The sequence below is a fragment of the Xiphophorus couchianus genome, chromosome 5 (assembly GCF_001444195.1).
Source record: "Xiphophorus couchianus chromosome 5, X_couchianus-1.0, whole genome shotgun sequence".
NCBI lineage: Eukaryota > Metazoa > Chordata > Actinopteri > Cyprinodontiformes > Poeciliidae > Xiphophorus > Xiphophorus couchianus.
The window spans coordinates 34,389,113-34,412,044 of record NC_040232.1 but is presented as its reverse complement, the minus strand read 5'-3'; the positions used below and the strand labels follow the sequence as shown (position 1 = coordinate 34,412,044).

Here is a 22,932-nt window from a genome sequence, read left to right as displayed (position 1 = left end):
TAAATGTAAAGAAATGTATAGAATTAGCGTCATGGAAAATGATGTGACGTTAATAACATGGTTTTAGGTCCATTTTAAGAATGACAGCCAGAGCATTTTGTCTCCAGGACTTGAGTAGGGTCACTACAAACTCTGAGTTTTTTTGTTGTCGTTTGTTTGACAGTATTAGAGAGGGATTAATAACAAGAGTTTTGACAAACCAATTATTTCAAGGCGTTTACACTGTGTAAGTATTTGAAAATTTATGACAACAGATGCTTAAGTGGAAAATATCATGTATTTTCTAGGAACACCGTGTCATTTAATAACACAAATATAACTTCAAAGAAATCTGACTTTGCAATTTAACGCCTTGAAATTCGGCCTCTGCCTCTTTAAGAAGCTCCGGCTCTTGCCGACACGTTGCCTTCAGCATGTCATCGCAACAACATTCTCCATGAAGTCATTTTCAACTGTTCTCCTAGTTTCACCAAGTGTTTGCTTATTGCTGATGTTGCTAGTCTGGAGGAGCTGCCTGAGGAAGGCGAGGGCTGCTCTGTAAGGCGGGAGCTGGGCTTTTAGATTGCAGCTTTACGGAAACAGGCGGCGCTTTGTGAGCAAGCCACTAAACGGCAACTAGCGATTGAAGGATTTCTCAACAATGCATGAAAGAATCAACACAACAACCTGGGTATGTTCTTGATGATGGATCAGTTATCCATGGTGCTTTTTACACCACACAAACAGAATTACAGAAATACGTAAACATTTCGATATTTGTCTAAATCATTGATACTTGTACCATAAACCCGCAAATTAAATCGTTTTTTTTTCAACGATCCCAAATTTATTGTGACAAATTTCAAATTCACAAAGAGATCACAGCAGTATAAATAATACACTTTTCATTTGCAACATAAAAGAAGCGTTATCTTCTTAACAACAATAAGGAGACCAATGAATTTCTAAAGCCTGCAAGTCAACGAAAAGATGCACAAAACCAAATGGTATAAACATACATCTCAAGGTGCTGTTTGGACACGTCCCCTGCTTCAGCAGCAGGGGATTTGGGGTCTTTCAACCCATATCCCTCACACACATATTACTGCATATGTTTCCACAAGCGCATGCATAAACTCAGTCCACTACACAGCTGGATTCTGTTACCCACAGTTCACTGCAGCAATCGGTCACTGTGAGACAGAATGAGAGACCCACATAAACCTTCATCCTCCCCTTGTGATAAGACAGAGACAGTGGGAGAACAGAGAATGAAGTCTCCATCTGTGTTTCTCCACTATCTTTCTGCAAAGGAGCAGTATTATGTGTTTTCCAGGCACATAGCGCCCTTTTTGTAGCACAATAAAGTAACTATTTTAACTTCAGTTGTTCTAAAAATGCTGTGCATGTCAAATAGGACTTAAATTAAATTTGACTTGGTAATTTAACACCTTGTAAGTGGGCTTCTGTCTCTTTAAGAGAATCTTGCTATTCCTGAAACTCCGCCTTCAGGAAGTCATCACAACATGGCTCCTCCATTAACCCTTTAATGGAGGGTTTCCATTCACCAGCATTAGACTAAGAAGTAGCTTGTATAATGAGTTTGGCAGATGCACCAGCTGTTTGCTCATTTCTGCTGGCTAGTCTGAAGGAGCTGACAAGGGAAGGTTGCTCTGTGAGGCAGAAGATCAGTAGATTGGAAACTGTGACTCTGGGGAGGAGCTTCACCTCGAAGGTGGAGCTAGGTCCACCCAGCCGTTTCGCACAGCTGAATGATTGCCATGGGAGATTAAGGGATTTCTCAATCATGCATGAAAGAATCAAAGTGTGTTTTTGATTAGAGAACAAAATTATAACATGATGTCAAGCTCAAAAAAAAAAGTTTATTTTACATAATACTGCCCCTATAATGAAGACTCCCACTGCGCTGTGTGTGATTTGCTACAGGACAGCTAACGGCAGATATCCTGCCAAGAACAGGGCTTTAGGCCAGCTAGCATTACGAAGATTATGAAAGTCACATCAAGCGACTAGGTGAGTAACGTGACTTTACAGCATCTTTAAATCACTAGAGGAAATCTTCAAATCAGACAATAAAGGCTTCACCAGTGAAGGAAGGCAAAAGGTGAAGAACTGAGAGCCGGAGACAAAGAAGCAAAGCTGGGATCATAAATTGTGTTAAGAGAGTTTACTGGGAGGTTACTTCATTTTCTTTCAGAATGAAACGGGGACTTGAGTTATTGGCACCAAATTCCCAAAGTGAGATATCCTGTTACCTCATGCCTGAAAAGCTTACCAGTCAAATCTGTTTCACAACTTCAATCTTCCTAAAACTCTTAGTGTGTCAGTGGTGTGTGAGGAGTTAAAGTGCGACCAGGATACGTGTGCTGTTGTACAGGAATGTTTGCAAATAGGCGCACAGACATATGTGTGCGCCACGCATACTCAACCCACAATTATCTTACAATTCTCATATTGTAATCGTATAGCTAAAACAGAGCCATAAATATTAATTTATCATTTAAATATTGGAATATTGTGAAGTATGGAGTAATGCTGCGCTTCCCCTCCCCCTCCTGTTGCTGTAAGAAAAGGAAAATCAAATTTCACCATGAAGCTTGACAGTTGGCAGGGATTAGTTCATACATGATACAAGCTAATCTGTGGATTATGTGCTAATCGTCTGACCAGCATTTCCATCTGAGTAGATGAGTAGACAGAGCCATTTAGATAATACCTGTCTTGTGGTAGATAACTTGTTAAAACACCAGGTCTTTGAAGTGCTTGTTTACAAGTGGGATGATGTAATACAGCTCAGACATTTAGAGGTGTTGTTGACGTATTCTTTTACAGAGACTTTGGTCTCTAGCAAAGAGCGGTTGTTGGTGTCTCGTCTATCAGAGTTTACTTTCGGATGGTGTCACTGAAACTTTATGCGTTTACACTTGGATACCGGTAAAAATGCAGGAGGAACACTAAAGTGTTGCAATTCTTTACAATTTTGACCATGTTGGTGACAGGTTGTGTTCAGTTAGCTTATTTTTAACAAACTCTCAAAAACTATCAGCTTTATCTTGAAAATCTGCTGGAAGTATTAATGTATGTGCTCTAAATCAGGGTGGAACCAGAACGGCTCCACTCTGTCGGTGTTCTGATGCTCTCATCATTGCTCTTCAGATTGTTCTACAGTACCTGGTGAAGTGCGCAGCAGAGCAGAGACGCCTGCAGTAAATTCAGGGATTGAGCAAAAATAAAACACGCTGTCACGACGCTGCACTATAACTCGCAGGACGAGTCAACCTACGAATAAAACTGTGACTCCCAGTCTGGAAAATGCGGTATGCAAGTTGGAAAGTTACAAGAAAATAACAGCAGCATAAGTTTGCTCATATCTGCAGACAGTGTAAAAATCTCTTTCTTCAGAATTATGTCAAATCAATCACAAATAACACAAATCAAAATGGGAAAGTAAAGCAAGAAAAGGCAAGTGAAAAAACAACATGTTGATCTTCATATGTCAGGAATTAACTATCTATCGCTGTGTATCGGTACACAGACTCTGACGTGTCCCTTGTGGCACAAATTAATGACATGTTGTGTGAGACTCTTTTATTTCTTATTATTTGAAAGTAATCCTGGTATAGTTGTTCCTTCGCCTGATTAATCCTGATCTAATCTGAGTTTCTATTGTGCTTCCTCCAGGCTTTTTACTGTAGGCCTCAGTCACTCTAACGCCCACACGCTTCTATGCTACAACAGGCGAGTTGGGAAAAACAAAGACACTGAATTCACGTTAAACAGGCGGAAATGTAAGAGACGGCACTGATTCTAGACAATGACTCACAGGTACAGTTCTGTTGAAGCCAGAGGTTTGATGCCAACCACCATCAAACCGGATTGGCGACTAATCTGTCATCATTTGGCCGTGGCTCCAGCCACGCATTGGGATTCCTTTTGTCTGACTGCTTTGCTTCTGCTACTGCTATGATGAAAATGCATTTAGATGCTCTGCTGTGCCTTGTCACACTGCAGTGTGTACCTCTTGGTGTTTGCAGCCAAACCTTTTCACCGCCCTGCTAATAAAGTGATTGCGGTTCACAAATACAGAGCGTTGGGAGGAATGCTTGTGTTCCTGTGGCTTTATTTGAGGACTTGTTCATTTTCTCATCTTACATGCAAAGAGGTAAAAGCCCCTCGGGCAAATTTAAGGCCTGCCATCCATTGCCAGTTTGACTCTGTCTTAAATTTCACCTTGAGAATCACAGATCCTTCATGCGGCAACGTTTTTGAGACAAATCTGATCGACACCAGCTGCATGTTGGTGTTTCTGTCCTCTGAAAATGAGCTTTCTGTGACGACTGCACCTGTGCGTGTGTGAGTTTTCTCATTTCATCAGTCTGTCAGCAGCTGGATATAAGCATGTCACCTGCAGTTGGCTGCACACAGGTGTGCTGGCAGAAGGTAAAACCCTGTCAAACATGTCCAGCTCTCTCTATGCCTGTTCTTACAGCCTGTGTTAAATCTGTCTGTGTCTTAAAGGGGCTCAGAATGTTTTTGATTGATTTTTTTTTTTTTAGTTTTACATCATGTTATAATATTATTCGCTCGTAAAAAAAAAAAAAAACACTGGAGTGTTGCCTTGATTCTTTCATGCAAGTTTGATAAGTCTCTTAATCTCCCATGGCAACCATTCAGCTGTTCAAAACGCCTCATGCCAAAGGTGTTTCCAAGCTTCTGCCTCACAGAGCAGCCCTTCCCATTGACTCCCCCACTCAGCTCCTTCAGACTAGCCAGCAGCAATTAGCAAAGACCTGGTGGAACTGAACATCCGCTGAGCTCAATGTAGGAGCCACTTCTCAGTGCAACGCTGGTAAAAACGTTGTTAAAGGGTTAATAGAGGAGCCATGTGAGATTTTCAGCAGAATATTTGGCAATTACATGTTAAGAGGAGTAACTGTGACAGTTAAATGTGTTGAATTTCCATGTTTCCCATGTGATCACGTCTCCAAAAGTGATAACTAAAAAGAAGTAGGACTGCAAGCGGTTATCAACGGGTTCCTCGCCCGACCCAGCAAGTCCAATCCCCGTTGCACCGCCCCTCCACAGGTTTTCCTTTGTTTTTCAAAATCTAAACACCTGGCCCAAATCCACCCGTTATACGCAATATATGTTAAACGTTGGGGCAGCGAGCATGAGTGGATACAATAGTAGGTTTGATTCCAGTTTCCTCCATTCATGTGTTGATGTGCCCCCTGGGCAAGGCACGTCACCTCAAGATGCCGACTGCTCTGCATATCTATGCTGTATAAATTCAGTCTATTTAACTTTTCACATATGGATCTGCATGTCAACTTTTTTTCATGTTTTACATTAACATGTACTTCCCACATCTGAACCTTGTGTTAACATGTTACAATGTAATTTTCCCGTGAAAAATATGTCAACATAGTATTAAGGAATATTTTTTTTAAATGTTCAACTTGTAGGACGATTTTCCCATGTTTTCTATTTTGCTGTAAGATATTATTTTTACCTATGAAAACGGAAAAAGCTTTTTCCCATAACTGTTTTTATTGATCTAAGTTTTGAATTTTGAACTGAATTTGAATTTCTCATGCAGGCAAGTATTCCCACGTTTCCAAAGATACTAGAAGAAATCATTTTCATGAGTTTTACTTATCTCATGTTTAAGTTCAACATTTGGTGGTTGAAACACAAGACATACAGTATTTCCTCTTCACTGTATTTGTTTTCGCTCTCCCTTTAATAAAAACTCTTAAAACTGTAACATGGAGACATTGCTCAGCGGTCTGTTGTTGACCCATCTGGCCTCTTTAGGTCCGTCAGTTCCTGACCTGTCATCGCTTCTCTTTATAAACTAGTCCCATCTGGGAAAGGCATCTCATCTGAAGACCGTTCTACTTAGCGAACCTGCTTGCTTTCATTTCTGTCCTGCTGCACATTACCGTTTCCTTCACATTCAATATATCCAGTTGTCACCACTGCGGATTCATCCGTTACGCCTCTCCGTCTATCCGTCGGTTCCGTCAGTGAGGACTGATCACTCACTGACGATCACCTGCGGGATGCGTGGCCAACAGGGGCCCCTCCATGCTTGTTTAGACCCAGTCTCAGTTTCCAAATTCTGCCCTCTGGCAAGATAGTGAATGGATTGGACTGAGGGGGGGGATGAGCGAGGGTATATGAAACATTCCCTCTGGAATGGCACAAGTCTAGGCAGGCATTGCGATGCTTTTAACACTTGGACAATAACTATGCATTCAAACAACTCGGCTTATTTCAATTAAGACTTAAGCCTCAACATTTAACTTTACTATACAAGATACTGATACCAGTATAGATAGATAGATAGATAGATAGATAGATAGATAGATAGATAGATAGATAGATAGATAGATAGATAGAAAGATAGAAATTGTGTTTTTTGACATTAGAATATGAACAATGACTTGAGCAGATTTGTAATGGAAATGCAAACTTCATCTAACTGAATAGGAATGCAAAGTGTGGCAACACTTGGATTATATTGTTTCTATTGCTTTTTGTGTGCAGATTTAGGTTTTGGGAGGTGGGAAACGTTACCAAGGCGTATTGTCTTTCTGATGACAGAAAGTCTGTGGAGTTTACTCAGAACTTAACTGACGGCTCAGCCAAAAGAGGCGGGGCTCGTCAAGGTCACGGGTCCGCCGCTGAAATCTGCAGAGTAATTTGCACTGGAAATTTACACGCATGGCAGACCTGCACCGGAAAATCAGAAACAGTCAGAGCTGTTATTCAAAATCACACGTCTCCAGATTCAATTTGTTTGGCTCAAACGAGACTTTACACCATAATGAATGCTGCGCCCGCTGCACTCTCCTAATCTTCTACGCGCGCAGGCACACACACACGCACACCCCCACACGCATGCAAACAAGCTCAGAGATCTTTACCAACCGTCCCCTGCAGCTGGAACACCTCATTAACCCAGTGTGTGGATGGATTTACCGCTGAGAGACCTCGCAGGAACAGACACAGGGTCCACACACACACAAATATGCACATAACCATAATTGGATTACAACTGAAAAAGGAGTTTACTTTCTAAAAATACAAGTGAGAATAGCTCAGAGTAGAGCCATACTCCTGCAGAGCGATGTTTTGTCGTGTGTGTGTGGGTGTGTGTGTGTGGGACGGCTGTTTACTTTGTCACTTATCTATTTGCTCTGACTCCTGACAGATCCCTTAAAGTAAACACACACACTCACACACATGCTCCTTCTTGTCTCCGCTGGAAGGCGAATCAATTAGCGCAAACTGAACCACGTTGTGTTTGTTTGGTTCTGTTAAAGCCAGTGACCTTGACTGGTTCATGACCCAGAAACAAAGGCTGCATTATTCACAGCAACAGAAGGAAAAAAAAAAAAAAAAGAATCAGATTTTTAACTCTTTACGCTGAACCTCGCAGCATCGCGCCGACCCGTATGCGTTGTTGCGTTTACAAGACGGGGCCTGTTCCCTGCCGCTGTAATTCACGGCTCTGAAAAGCGACTGCAGACACGGGAAATGTGTGTTTTGGAGGGCGACTCTGCTGGGGAGCCTTTGTGTTTCTCCCAGAGAGGGAAAATATGGAGCCTATTGAAGTCTGAGGAGAGTCTGTCATCTGATGAGAGATGGGTGACAAGAGAAAAAAAATAATCCCTTGCACAATCGCAGATGCATTTAGGCATACGCGTCTTAAATTTAGATCGATGATGACGCCACAGCTTAAAAACACACACACACCTGTCAGAAGGCTTATCTCTGCTACCTACCATTAATCATGACAGAAGCCAGGCACTCCCTGTTTGGCACTTAGTTTTCTATCTACTGATAAACTTAGAATGGCTCTTCTTATGTAAAAAAAAAAAAAAAAAAATTTATATTTCTGAAGTAATGTTAAAGTGACCTTGATACATTTACAGTATCTTTCACAAACACTCCCACACTCTGCTAAAAAGTACAAAAGCTGCCCTGTGAGTGATTTAGATGCTTCAGGTTAAAGGTCAAGTTAACATTGTCTTGCTCACTTTTTTTCTTGTCTTGGGAATGTAACGTTCAGCTGAAACCTATGCAAACAGTAGAGTCACACACACACACGTATACATATATATGTATATATACAGTATATATACTGTATATCAATCTGTGTATATATGTATGCTTGCAGTTGAAAGACACACGAGTTGCAACAGATTGCACGGTGCATCTATTTCATACTCTGCTCTACCAAAACTGTTCCCTTAACCCTCCAAATTCAGATAATCGCTCCAAGTCTCCAGGAGTAAGAATGCAGCACCCAGGCATGCAGGGCACTTTTACAAACATTAGTGAAAGAATGGGTCACTCTTCGGGACTTGGAGAATTCTAACGTCGGACCATTAAGGGAGGAAAACCATTGCAATAAGTGCACTGGACTTACGGTCAGTAGAGACGAGTTCTCTGCCTTTCTGTCTGCTAATCTGGTACCAGAACAGTCTAGATTAGGTGTGAATTTTGTTGCAGAGTTGATTATGGTGCTGAGATGTTTGTCAGCAGTCGGGCTTGGCCCCTCCATTTTTAATGAATGGAACTCTTTATGATGCGGCATACCGAGACGTTTTAGGCAATGTTATGTTTCCCGTTTTATGTGAAGAGTTCAGGAACGGTCCCCATCATGTCCCAACATGAGCAGACAAACTGGCATGAAGGAGGACGTTCTGTGTTGAAGAAGCTGATTGGGCTGAACAGAGTTGATATGCGTTACTGGATTGGACGTCACGTGACTTATTGTGCACCACACATGCAGCATCGGGATGCATCAAGTGAGGAATTTCGGTGGTCGAGAAAAATTATGCAAAGAATCCGAAGAAGGGACGCAGTGTTTGGCTTTGAATTGTCAACATTACAACAACTAGATAACAAGGTCCAAGCGGATCACATTTCACAGGTCAGGAAAAGGTTTCACTTTAAAAATGTAGAGAAAGTGGGAAGTAGCCCAGTTACGCTAGCTTGACTTTGACAACCTTAGCATGTAAATGTTGGGTTCAGTAAACACTAAAATAAGGCGACCCACGTACACACTCTGTGACAGGTCATCACTACAGCAGGTGTTAGCTAATATTAGCTAATCAAGGTTTCAGACGATCACTTGTTAATGATCGCCAAATAAACATCAAGCCTGAAAACCTGTAACTCCGATGGGCTGAACGTTCAGCTTTGTGGTTTTTACGTCCCTTTTTTGTGTGTGGGAAATGTTTTTGTGCTTTTCAGTGTTGATTTCTGATGCACTTGAACGTCATCTCTGTGCCTGCAGGTGAGCGTTACTAGTTGCCGATGTCCAACCCAGTAATATATATCGATGGTCCTGACCTCGACTACAGGAGAGACTCACTTATCCAACATCAGTGTTTGTCCTCATATTTCTCTTTTCATTCAGGCCATGACAGCGAGAGAGAGAGAGAGAGAGAGAGAGAGAGTTAATCTGTCAGCAGATAACAGGAAGGCTCAACATGTAAAGTTGTTGTTTTATCCTTTTGAGCTTTTAAACTTCTGTTTATCATGAAACAAGTTGGATCCGAAAATGTTGACAGCCTTTTGGAAATAAAATTTAAGGCTCTGTATTCCTTACTTAATACAGAGACTGCTGTTTTAGCAGTTATGCTAACCATGCTAATCGCTAATATTAAATGCTATATTCCGCTTAAGTGGGAAAGTCTGTAGTTATTTTGTTTTCTGCTTTGAAAAATTTATAAAATCCTGTTTTCTGACACACGGTGCAACATAACCTACCTGGCAGGGCGCCTGCAAAAACATATATAGAAAACTGTATTCAGATCGTGTTATATCCTTACTGTTACAGAGAAATTTGAGTAAGCAATAGTTTACATTAGCAGATCAAAACTCAGAAATTGGCCACAACATTCAGATCCATGTGTGTCTACAAATTAGAGTTATTAAAGAGTTAAGGAGATACTTTTTTCTGTTTCTTTTTTTTTTTTTTTGCCCCCCAAGTCAATTTTTGTTCAGAGACTCTTCAGCTGTGGGACTTTCTAAGTCTGCTAGCGGTGAATTTCCAGAAGATCAGCAAAACAAAGTTATTACAATTTAAAATCATTAGTCTGAGCTTAAAATAAGCAAACAGCAGCCAGTCATCACATAACCCCGCAGAGAACAGATCAGGCAACAGACTGACTAATGGACATTACTGAACTTTTATCCCTTTTCTTTCTTAGCTATCTGAGACAAAGCTTCAACCAGCGCTGACTTCGATGCCAAACACGCCGTTTCATATGCTAGTGGTTAAACCCCGGGCCCCGCCGCGCTCCGTGGGGTGAAACTGGACTCCGAGGTAGAGACACGTGAAGGAATGGCGACGACACGCTCGACTGCAGACCAGGCGCTGAAACGAAAAAAAAAAAAAAAATCCCGGAGGGCTGGGGCGGGGGCTTCAGGGTGATTTTCTTGGAGTAAGGAACGGGGAGAAAACGGTGTTGTGTTTGTATAGATAAGGAGGGCTGCATTCGCAGACAAACGAGAAAAAAAAAAAGACAAGAGCGTAAAAACATTGAACGCAACAGGTTTATATAGCAAGAGAACCCCACATGAACTCCACAAACTAAACAGAAAAACAAGACTTTATCAAATGGGTGATGCTTTTTTTTTTCAAACAAACCCTGGAGCAAAACACGTCTTTGATGAACAATGTGTAAGAGTCTCTGTGTACCTGCGGTTCAGCCAGATTTCATTCACACCAGCTTATCTGTGACTAAGCCGGCAGGTACGCCTGGAGAGATGCAAACACGACGTGAAGCATTTACACAAACACCTCGTTTCCCACCGGGCAGTCGCATTGTTTGCTGTAACCAATCTTTTTTTTTTTTTCTCACTTTGTTTTTGCCTTTCAGACCAGTCTTGGATCTAAATTTTGCTCCTAGCCTTAACTGGCTGCTTTTGGCAAAGTGCGAGTGCACATCGTTCCTTCCACTCAGGACGACATCTGCTATGGATTTGGTTTGGAAACTGCAAACAGTTACCGTGCATGAACACGGCTGGAACATCTTTGACGACTTGGCCACTCTTCAAACTGCGAACATCGAGTTGTTGTTGTTTTTTTTATTGAGGAAAAGGAATATTATTATCAAATTACATCAAAGTTTTGGTTCTGCACGCACTCTGGTTTGCATGCTCACTTGTGAGCCCAGGTAAAGACGTTTGGGGGTTAATTACCAACAACGCAGATGTTAAAATTTTCTTTTAAGTCTTTTCGTTTCCTTTTGATGCTCCAATTTGTTCTCTCATTTGTTTTTTTAGAGAGGTATTTAAAAAGACATTAACCACGTTAAATTATTCTTCTCCTTTTGATCATTTACAGACATATTTATTTCCAACGATGCTCAAATCTCAATTTGAATATCTTTAATTGATTTTACATTTCCCCTTTTTTTTCCATTGATTGTGTTCCTAATCCTCAGTTGGACTCTTGACCAAGGCTTACATCAAACAATTTGAACATCACGCAATTAGAGTCACACAAATCATTTTTTCTTACAGTGGACTACGTATAGGTTGGGGAAGGCTAGTTTAATCTTCTAATTTTCAAAGCCGGACACTCAAAACTAAATTTATGAATGATAGGGACAAAATACGTCATGGCTGTCAGTAAAAAAAACAACAAAAAAAACAACCAAAACTGCAAAATCACAATGGCGTGACGACAAAATGACCAAAACCTGTTTGAAATGTAAACTGTTGAATAGAAACATCGACATCAGTGTGTCATTTATTTTCTGTTTAGTATTTCAATGAGTTCAATCATTATTATTATTTTTTTAAATTATGCTTCACCTTGTTTCTTGCCAGGTTGTAATGACTCATTTTTAAATAACATTTCTGCTGTTGTTGCTCATCTGTTTTTCTACACTGATCAATATTGGCGGTTGATATTGTGAATAGTTTGTCTCTTTCAGTGTTTGATAAACATGCACACTTTGTACACTTTTAGAAAAGTGATCTGACTCAAGTCTATATTACATGATTATTATTAGTAGTACTATTATTGTTGCATGATTGTCAATCTTGTTTTTTATACATCTATTGTTTTTAACACTTTAAGAACTTTTTTGTGTGAATTTTGCTGCTGTTACACCTGAATTTCCCATTTGTGAAACAATGAAGTCGGTTTCTGTTCTGTTCCATTAACCAATCTTTGATCCGACTCAAGATCCACGTTTTGAAAGCTAGTAAAATGCGTATTTTTCCAGGCAGATCTGAACTCAAAAAGAGTTGACATGTAGCATAAACTATGATCAGGAATCTCATTCCAGTCACTTTGAAAAATGGCAGCAGTTACGTTTTAACGAGCAGGAAGTTCTGGACCAACGATCAACCCGGTCAAGACCCAATGCAGATCCTCTGAGTTTATTTTCCACAGTTGATTGAGGCTGGAAAATTGCTTCGTTAATCTGCGCTGCATTAATTTGTCCAGTGCGTCTCATCTGTCATTCTGGGAGCAGCCTGGTGTGTTTTGGCCCTATCAGAGCCACGGAGTAATGTTTCTGCAGCTGACCGACCCGCTGACTGCTTGGTTTGGACCTGCGCTGGTCTGTCTGTGTTTATGGAGAGTCTCGCATTAGCCAAGAGCAGTTACAATGTCCTGATACGGCACACATGACAGGCAGAAACCAACCAATCACGCTCCTCTCATTAGGAAACAGAAATTGGCAGGTATATGAACCTTAAAAAAAAATTTTAAAAATTGGCTTTGATAAGACAGCTTCAGTTTTGCCTGTGGCAATGTTCAAAACTTGCTTTAGATTTCAAGTGAGATCAATGGAAAAAACCTTTGGAACAAAAAAAAGGTTGTGCCAAAGGTTGCTCACAGTTTCTGAGTGGGATCAAGTTATTGGTGTGGGAAGAACAGGTTTACAAGCCCAAAGAGATACAATCGCTTAGAGTGGCAACGAGGTGAAAATTTCTACTTTTGAAGTCGTTTCGACAGATAAAACCTGGTGCTTATATGCTAAACCAAACATGAATGTGGAGGGTTGCAGTCATCTCCTTCTGTTCCGCTAATGTTCCTTCAAGTCAACAAGAATTTCATTATTTTCTATCAAGAAGCAGAAACAGAAAACTGGTCTCGAGCCGTTATTTTGCAACACAGATATCATTTATACCAAGCCAGGGTCCCAAACAAACAGGTTCTACCAACGTGCATGTGCAAGACTTGTACACTGAGTTGTAATTATTCTGAAATATTAATTATAATGTCATTTGGCATAATGTGGAGTAGATGTCTTACTTTTGTATTTTTAAATGTGGTTTTAAAGGGGCAGTATTATGTAATGTAACATACTTGCAGCGTTGCCTTGATTCCTTCATGCATGTTTGAGAAATCCTTTAATCTCCCATGGCAACCGTTCAGCTGTGCAAAACGCCTGGGTGGAGCTAGCCCCGCCTTCGAGGACGAAGCTCCTCCTCAGAGCTGCAGTTTCCAAAATGTCGCACCTTTCACCTCTCTTTCACTTCCCCACTCAAACTCCTTCAAACTAGTCAGCAGCAATTAGCAAGCACCTGCTGAGCTCATTATACCAGCTACTTCTCAGTGCAGTGCTGGTGACAACGTTGTTAAAGGGTTAATAGAGGAGCCGTGTTGTGATGACTTCCTAAAAGTGGAGTTTCAGAAAGAAGAGTTTTTAAAGAAACAGAGAAGTAATATTTAATGTAAGTCATATTTTATTAAAGGGACTTTAAACTGTGTGAATGGTAACAGAAATGTTTAATGCTTTTGAAATTACCATTTTAAAAAGACAGGTAGCAGGCAATATCTAAACTTGATATTGCATTTACTGCATTCATTTCATGTAAACTTCTACGTAGTCGATAGTTCAATTTCAGTTTCGCAAATACATCTAGGACATTTGCAACGTTCTGCACTCACACTCCATCCTGAACACATTTAACTTGCGAGTTTATGTTTTCCACTGTCAACACTTGAAATGTTTCATTCTGTTCTGTACTCTATCGTCCTTTAAAGCTGCTGTTGTCCAGCTTTTGATCCACGTGACGGCCCTCTGAAGTGGCATTTGGTTCTCATCTGTGAACAAGACGTTCAAATTAAAATTGCCACAGACATGCCCGCCACCGCAGCTCTCCACACTGCTTTCAGACAGAACAATGGTTTCTCTAGCCCGGTCAGATTGAAGCGATGCGTCCGACACCACAAATGTAGAGAAAACAGTAATTAAAAGTTGTGTACCATATTTTTTTTCTTCATTTATTACACACAATTGCTTGTAAGCACAGACTTAAAATGTTTTCTTCTTTCTCGGATTTTGCTGAACAAAGTTTTTCGGTCTGCAAATGCTGCATTTGGTAGGAATGATGAAGAAATAATCACAGTTTTGTTGGCACGAAGCGGAGTGATTGCATTCAGAAAGTGTCACGCAAAAGTACTCTGGCCTTAAAATGTTTTTTTTTATATGGCTCTTACCGCAAGCTTCAAAGTATCGTGTCGCGTTTTAATTTGATTGACCACTCCAAACTGCAGTTCTGATGTAAATGGAGAATGTGATTTGTTTTTTTAATTTCCTGAAGTGAAAATTTAATTTGCAAATGGCAGAGAAACAACTTGCAGTTCCAGGAAAACCATTTGTCCACCCTCATCTGTGGCTATGCTAATTAGCCTTAGCGTTCATGACAGGCTGTGCTATCGGGAAGAAGCTGTAACGTAGCAGAGCACGAAGGAGAGGGTGTGAGTGGCACGTACACAGGAATGATTGACGGCGCTCGGACCCTCCCCCTGGCTCTGATTGGTTCTTTCTGACTAAGTGATATATTTCCGCAGTTAGCACTTGAAGAAGCCAGAAGAGCTCAATTTTTTTTTTCGTCAGATTGTCTCATACCATACTGCTGATATAATGATAGTTTTAACTGATATGTAAAAAACATATATATTTTTTTATGATAAAAGTTACATGATGTAGCTTTAAATCCTATATTGGTTTCAGATTTTAACATTTTTAACATTACAAGTATCGCTGGCATATCTACTGTCACCGTGCCTTGGCTGCTTCTTGCTCCGTGACCTGCAGGTTTTTGCTTTGATCTGTTTATCTTCCTGCCATCACCACATGTTTGGGCTTCCAGCCAAATCTAAACACGGCAAACCCCCCAAAACGCACACTTTCTGTTACGCAGGCAGAGGGGACGTGTATTTGTTTTCGTCATTCAACTGTAAGTTTGGCGGATTGTAAACGTCTTCTGTATCTGCGCTTCTTCGGCTTCACCGGTATTTCTGCGGGTCGACTCGTTCGCCCTTCGACCTCTGACCTTTTAATCCACAACCAGCTGCAGCGAGGCCTCAGAGGAGGACTAAGTGATTCTGCTTGTGAGTGTTTGAGTGTGGCGATGGAACGAGAAAACGTGAGCGCATTCTTCTCGTGAAAAATCAAATGGTTTAGTTAAATAACGAACTGCACAGTGTTTCAACACACCAAGGCTGAGTATAATCACTAATATCTCTTAAACCTAGATAAAAAAATATACCTGAAATGACTGGAATTAGTTCAGCACAATTGTGTCACACTGTGATGCAGCTGATACTACAGCTGAGTTAATATTCTTGTTGTAACAGGTCTTGTCAGTCTCTTTAAATAAAATTAGTCTAATTTCACTTGCAAAATTAGTCTTACTCCTTAAACTTCACTTTTTAGGTTACAGCTATTGATTTTAATGTTTTCATTTGGATAAATGAACTCAAAGGAAAATGTTTTTTTTTTATTTTATTTTATTTTTTTACAAATTTAAATCTTAAAATGCTTGCTCAGTACAATTTAGCATACATTCAGAAATCAACCTTGTAGTAAACACAACTTATCTGTGTTTAATTCCAGTTCTATCAGGGTTGTTAGAGAACATTGGTAAAATAACAGCATCCTGACAACTGAGGAACACAGCAGTCAGATCAAGGATGTTGAGGAAAAATTGAAAGAGTTAGGCTATAAAGAAATATCCAAGAAGAAGGTGCACCGATTGCAATTTTCTGGCTGATCGCCAAGCTTTAAGAAGCCTGACCTGCCGATTCCGATTTTAGCCGATACTGAAAACAGCTGATACTGTTTATCCGACGTGAGGAATGACTTACATTTGCACGATTTGTCACTGAATAACTAAAAACTCAGTCAAGTGGATGAAGTTGGTTTGGTCAGAAAACACCAAAGGCAACCAGAGTTTAAATGGTATGGGTTAGATCAAGGCGTTAGAATTAGCGTAGCCAAAGTCCGGATCTAAATCCAATTGAGAATTTGTAGCAAGACTTGAAAATTCGTGTTCACACACACTCTGGATCCAATCCGACAGTGATTGGGTGATGCTCTAAAGAAGAATGAGCAAAAACGTCAATGCCTCGGTGTAAATTACTGCTAGAGACACACCTCAAAAGACCTGGAATGCTACGAGAGCAACAGGTGGCCTGAATACAGAGTAGAAACCCATGTCTCCTGTTGTTCCCAGGCTGTGATTAAGTGAAAAAACCCAAAAAGGTTCAGGGGATATGAATAGTTTTGCAGTGCACTGTATTCTGCTATATAACAGGGTCCTTGTAAAATTGGTTTCATACCTGAAGCTCTGTCTCATTAACATATCACACTTCCTGACAGCAAGAAAGTCCAAAAGATCCAACTCTCTCTTAGTGTGCCTGTCGGACCTTTCCATCAATGCAGGTTATCTTTTGTCACACTGCATCTCACCTTACCTGTCGGGCCTTTTTGGGTTTGAAGGAATATCAGAGGTTCAGACCTCTGTCTTCCAAAGTGCTTTGTCAAAGTCCTACAGCCCCAAGGGAGCTGTCGATTTACAAGCTGAATGGGGGAGGGGGTGCGTGCGTGTGTTTATGCGCTAAAGGGTGCTTCGAAGAACGCAGCCTATTGAATCAGGATGAAAGGGTGCATGTGCATACCACCAAGCTGTCTGCCTCGAGGACAAAAACATAGTAGGGCTAAGGAGAGGTGGGGAACGGGGGAGTCTTCCTGTAATCTGTCACACCTCCACCATCCCAGAACCATACGCCCCCAAGAAGTGTTGCTCCTCTTTACAGACTTGAGTGTGGTGTGTTTTCTTTAGCACAAAGAAGGATAAACGGCCAGCTCCGATTAATGCTGAATGAACAACTTCTTCTCCTAGCCCTCCTGCGGTCTTAAGAGACGGGGTCATTTAGACCCCACAAGGTTTTTCATCTGTGCGGCGGGGTCTCGTTGAACCCGCGTGCGCTTTTACAAGTTTTTTTGGGGGGTGTGTGTGTGTGTGGTTTTGGAAACTGACGTTCTGACGGGACAACACCCCTGCTTTCTGACCGTGACATTTGTCGCTCACAATCAACTTATTGTATTGCCTTACGTTGTTGTAAAAAAGACAAAAAAAATGTATACATCTTAAAAGAAATTTGACTTTTTCATGCCTTGAAAATGGCCTCTGTCTCTTTAAGAAGCTCCTACACTTCAACAATGCTCCCAATGCTAAAAGATTAGCAACCATTCTTAGTAGTGCTAGCTCATTGCTGCTGCCACTAGTCTGGAGGAATTGAGCAGTGAGACGCCATTTACGTACTCTCAAAATGGTTGCCATTGGAGAGTCAAGGATTCCTAAGACATGCATGAATGAATCAGCACAACACTCCAGGTATGCTTTGATGCGGGAAGAACATTATCACAAGGCTAAATGAAACACCTCCCTAAACTTCATACAAAGTTAAAGAACAATATATGTTGGATATTTTTATCTCTACGATTCAGTAAATGACATTGACTAGAAAAGACGCCAAGGTAATCTCACTACAGATTGAAAGCATCCTTCCTGCTTTTCCAAATGTTAAGAGATGTTTCTGACTCACCCTCCTGGTCCTCCATGTTTTCAGAAGATGCCATGAGGATAACTTAGAGGAAGGTAGTTAAGGACACGCTTCGTGGGTTAGTAAAGGAGTAACAACCCCCTAAACCGTGTCTGCAGAAGCGAAGAGGCAGGGCGTGTGCTCAGACATGACTGCGGTTCCAGTCCAGTGAGCACGTAAAGCCTCAAGGTTTGAAAGTCTGAAATGCCTTTGGTGTCAGAGGAACTTGTAAAGATGTAATGTGAGACATTTCATGACTCTGAAAATGGACACAAAACTGGCTTACATCCTTGATGATTTAAGACACACTCTACTAGAGAAAATTCATATTACAATAGGATTTAGTTGAAACAACAATCAGCTGAGGACAGTGGGTAGAATCAGCACTGCTGCTGTCCACTAAGGCACATGTGTTAAAAAAACAACTCAAATGTTCTTTTCAATTCTTGACAATTAGAAATTGTAAAGCTGGAGATACTAACTAGTCAATCTTCAGGTTAACCCGCCCTGCACACAGGGCAAATTAGAACTAGATCTGGAGTGGGTAAGCTGCAACAACACCGCTAGACACAAACTAAAAAAATCACAAGGCTGGGTTCTGTGGTGACACAGGGGTTAATCACAACCCACATATGGAGGCCTTAGTTCTTGACGTGGCCGTCGCAGGTTTGATTCCCGCCCTGGCGACCTTTGCCGCATGTCTTCCCCCTTCTCTCAATGCCCACTTTCCTGTCAATAAAGGCTTCTAGAGCCAATAAAACCTAAAAAAAAAAAAATCACGAGGCTGAAAATGAACCTGCCAATTGATATTAAAATAGTTTTTTATTTTCAATATCAAACTAATGTATCTCCCCTAAACCACATGTGAGCGTCTGATTTCCCAATTGAAAACAGCACAGAAACATTCAGCACAAGAAATCTTCACGGTTACCAGAGAAAGTTGACTAAAAACAATTTCTGCTCTGTTGGGAAATATATGAATCTGCAATCATCTTATTTCTAAGGATGGAGAAAAAACAAGACAGTGATTTACAAAGTTATATTGCAACTTCAGAGCATGCTCAGAAGGAAAATCCCCCTTTTTAAGTGTCTGGACGAGGTCTGGTGAATCAGAGGCAGAGGGTTATATAATCCCTGCAGGTCAGCTCATTCTGGGTGATCAAGGTTTGGTGGATTACTCCAGGAACTGGGACAAAACACAAAATGTGTAACCCATTTCATTGTAACCAGATCTTTGATTCATTCTGCTCCACTTAAAGGGGCAGAATTGTGTATTTTCCAGGCACATAGTGCCATTTTATAGCACAATTAAGGAACTGTGTTCTTTCAGTTGTTATAAAAATGCTGTATATATGAAACACGACTCAGAAGAAATTTGAAACGTTGTAATTTAATGCCTAGAAATTAGGCCTCTGTTTCTTTAAGAAACGCCTGCGCTTTCTGAAGCTCTGCCATCAGGAACAACATGGCTCCTCTATTAACCCTGTAATATCGTTCTTAGCAAAGTTGAACTGAGAAGCAGCTCCTATGATGACTCCAGCTGATGTGCAGTTCCTCCAGGTATTTGCTAATATCTGCTGGCTAGTCTGAAGGAGTTGAGTGGATGAGTTTAGGGAAGGGCTGCTCTGTGAGGCTGAAGCTCGGAAGCTTGTAAACTGCAGCTCTCAGGAGGAGCTTTGACCTCGAAGGCGGAGCTAGGTCCACCCAGGCGTTTAGCACGGCTGAATGGTTGCCATGGAGATTAAAGGATTTCTCAAACATGTATGAAAGAATCAAGGCAACACTCCAGCTATGTTTTGATAAAGGAAAGGCATAACATGATGTAAAGCTAAAACAAAAAGTAGATTTTGTATAATGCTGCCCTTTTAAAGAATAAATAGAGAGGACAGAAACTTAACCAGGACATGAGAGCGAACACTTGAATTATATTTTCCTAATCAAAGTTTAGGAAAAACTTTAATAAAACCTGAAAGCCAAGAAAAACTTTGCACCAAAGATGTAATGGAAACATAAATTACAACACGTATACCGAGGCCAAACGTGAGTTACAGGCATCAGAAAAACAACATCACCCGCATTAGTCACTGATGTTATTTCCTCTTGAGAAAAAAATGGTACAGTGACCGAAACCTGACCTAAGCCGAGGAGCCAGCTTGTGTGTATCAATGTGTGTTGAGCACCGCAGGGCACACTTAAGCTTACAAAGAGAAGGGATTTTTTTTTGTTGTTGTTAATGTGACTGATAGCAAATAAAACCTTACACACACACGCGATTCAGCGCATCAGTCCCATCTTCTTCACCTTGTACCTCTTTAACTTCCCTCGTGGGGTTATTAACTCCCTGATTGGCGAGCTTCCCGTTCGGTTCCGTCCTGTTTAGTTGTCATGGCAGCATGACCAGAACACTTATTAGCTGACCCCGTGGGATTAGTCCAACTTTGAAAACCTGGAGGTTGAGGGCTGGGAGGGTGGGTTAAGCCTTCACCACGAGCTGCTCGCTGCCGCATCTCACAAAAACCTTAATTAAATTGCTGAGGCACCCAGGCAGGAATGTTTGCTCTGCTCTCCGCCTCTACCTTTGCCGTCCCTCTGCCTCCACCTTTCTTTGCTTTTCCCATCCTTGTGCTCCACTTTAGGTCTTCCTTCAGGGCCTCAGACTCCTCACACGTCAGAGAATGAGGGCGACAAGTTGGGATTTAATGTAAAAGCTGCAGCCCGAGATGAAAATAGGGCTCTTGAGTCTGATTAAATGCACAATTCAACCATACTGCCAATACATCATAATGAAGTGTAGATTTACAAGCCTATAGAAACAAACATTAAAAATGTATTTTACTATATAAAACATGAAAATGACACATGATTGTGAGTGTAATAAAATTACCGAGAAAAAAAAAGCAAGTATATATCATAATTTATGATTATTTCAATGCTGATTTGCCTGTTTGGTGTTGAAGAACGTAGCCTGTAAATTATATCATACAACGTTCAAATTCACAAAACAATGTATGTGTTTAAACTTCTTCTGTTACATGATGAGCTGCTTAAATCAGAGCTGCACAATATCTCAAATTACAGCCATCAGCTCTCATTTTATTGTGTGTTCAGTGATTCAATTGCAAATGACTGCATAAATGTAATATTTTAATCACAATTAATCACAATTAATCAGGCTAATCATGATTAGTGAGATTAATTGTGATTAATCAGATTAATGTCAGTTGATTGGATTAATCCTATCAAGAGTGAAAAGAAAAATCTGCAGAATGTGCCAATTTTTTAAACCTGATTAATCGATTAATCGTCAGAATAATCAGTTACTGAAATAATCGTTAGTTGTGGTCCTACATCAAAGATATTGATGATGACTGTAGAGTCCATCTAACTAGCCAAATATGAGTAACATGGTGAGCAAGAACTACATAACACTGAAGATATCGCATCTTACCAACTATTGCTTGCAAGTAGTCACATCCCAACAGCGATAAATAAATTTATGTTGAAACTTTCCTAAGATATAATTGAGACGCTGACAAAAACAGAAAACAAAAACTACTCTCTTCGGAAGATGATGACACCTGTTGCTTTCACACCTTTTTCCTTCCGTACAACTTTCCATTATGGATGTTTTCCATCAGTTATGAGATCTACATGTTTTACTTTTAAAACTGAATAAGTGAAATAAATTAGCTCTTTGATAATATTCTAAATTCATTAGGATTCACTTTATTTTTTAGTTGAAGCCTTAAGATACCAATATTCAGGGAAAACCATAGATAGCTCTAGGTGAAACCAACAACTTCTTTTTCTCGATTTCATGTCTTATGCATCAAATGTACGGCCAAACATTAGTCAGAGCCTGCTATAAACAACACATTTACACAAAAGACATGACAGAAAGATCAGACCCAGCGCGAGCGTCCGGCAGGCTGCCTCTGCTGCCTCGCGCGAATCACGAATAAAAGCTTCCCGCACGAGGTGATAAGAGAGCCAGAGGTCAGGCTGGAGCCGCGGAGAAGGGGGCAGATAACAGCCTCTAATCCGCAAAATTCAACACCGCCACGGTCTGAAGAAGCGACAGAGATAAGAACTAATCGTGTTTCCACATTTCTCCACGGGGAGCCCTCCTCCTCTCGCCTCCTCCCACCAAGAGCGCAGCGCTTGACCCGAGATACAGACCCGTCCACCGGGTGCGGAGGAATGTGAGGCGCCGCTGCTCAAGTCCCCCAGCCTGGAAGTCGGTTCTTGACATGTGAGCCGAACAGAGCTTTGTTTTCACACTCTCTCGTAGTTAAAGTTCACCCAGTTGTTGATTCGCTCTAAGTATAATTGATATCACAACATCCTTGCTCGTTTGATGTATTTACTCGGCGTTAAGCGTCATTAATAGTGCAATATTTCTACCGATAAACAAGAAATAGGTCGTTATTAGACTCAGTGTGCGCTCACAGTTTTCCAATCAAGCGGAGGTTTAGAAGAAGCTTACCTTGGGAAAGTATAATCCAGAGCCCCGCTGGAATGCAGCTTCACTTCCAATTCCTTATCCACAGTAAGGGCGTGGTTGCGAGGGTTTTCAGTAATAAAAACAAAACAAAAAAACAATAAAAAAAAACTGAAGGGAAAACCTTTTTCTTTTTCTCGCGGCACAGCGCAGTTAGCCCCAACACATCGCTTAAAGTGAGCCGAGAATCACTGCAGCGCTCTGCAGACTCGCATCAGCTCCGCCGGACTTCAACAAAAGCGCTCAGTGAAGTGAAGGAGGCGAGAAGTTAAACAAGCTGCGGGGAAGTGGGAGGTACGGCAGGCCGGGCGCGCGCGTCCGTGGGCGTCCCCGTTTCGCGCTGCACCTGCACGAGGCTTTTCCCTCCGTGTTTTATCTTCTTCTCGTTCATTACTGCCTCATTCATTACGGAAGTAATCATTAAAACACGTAGAACATCATTTTACAACTCATGTCCAATTTTTTATTTTTATTTTTTTATGTATGTTAATAGTCTTATTATTTGCATGTGATGTCGGGTGTCTGTGTGTGTTTTTCATATTCTGCAGAA

At 41.0% G+C, this 22,932-nt stretch overlaps 1 protein-coding gene across 1 annotated transcript in view; it reads right to left on the bottom strand.

Moving 5' to 3' along the window:
* Nucleotides 1-22,640, bottom strand: part of LOC114144880 (vasorin-like) — a 29,512-nt gene extending 6,872 nt beyond the window's left edge. Inside the window, exon 1 of the mRNA XM_028018108.1 lies at nucleotides 22,368-22,640. The gene's annotated coding sequence lies outside the window, so the exon portion shown is untranslated. The remainder of the gene's footprint in view (nucleotides 1-22,367) is intronic.
* Between the last annotated feature and the right edge of the window lie 292 nt (nucleotides 22,641-22,932).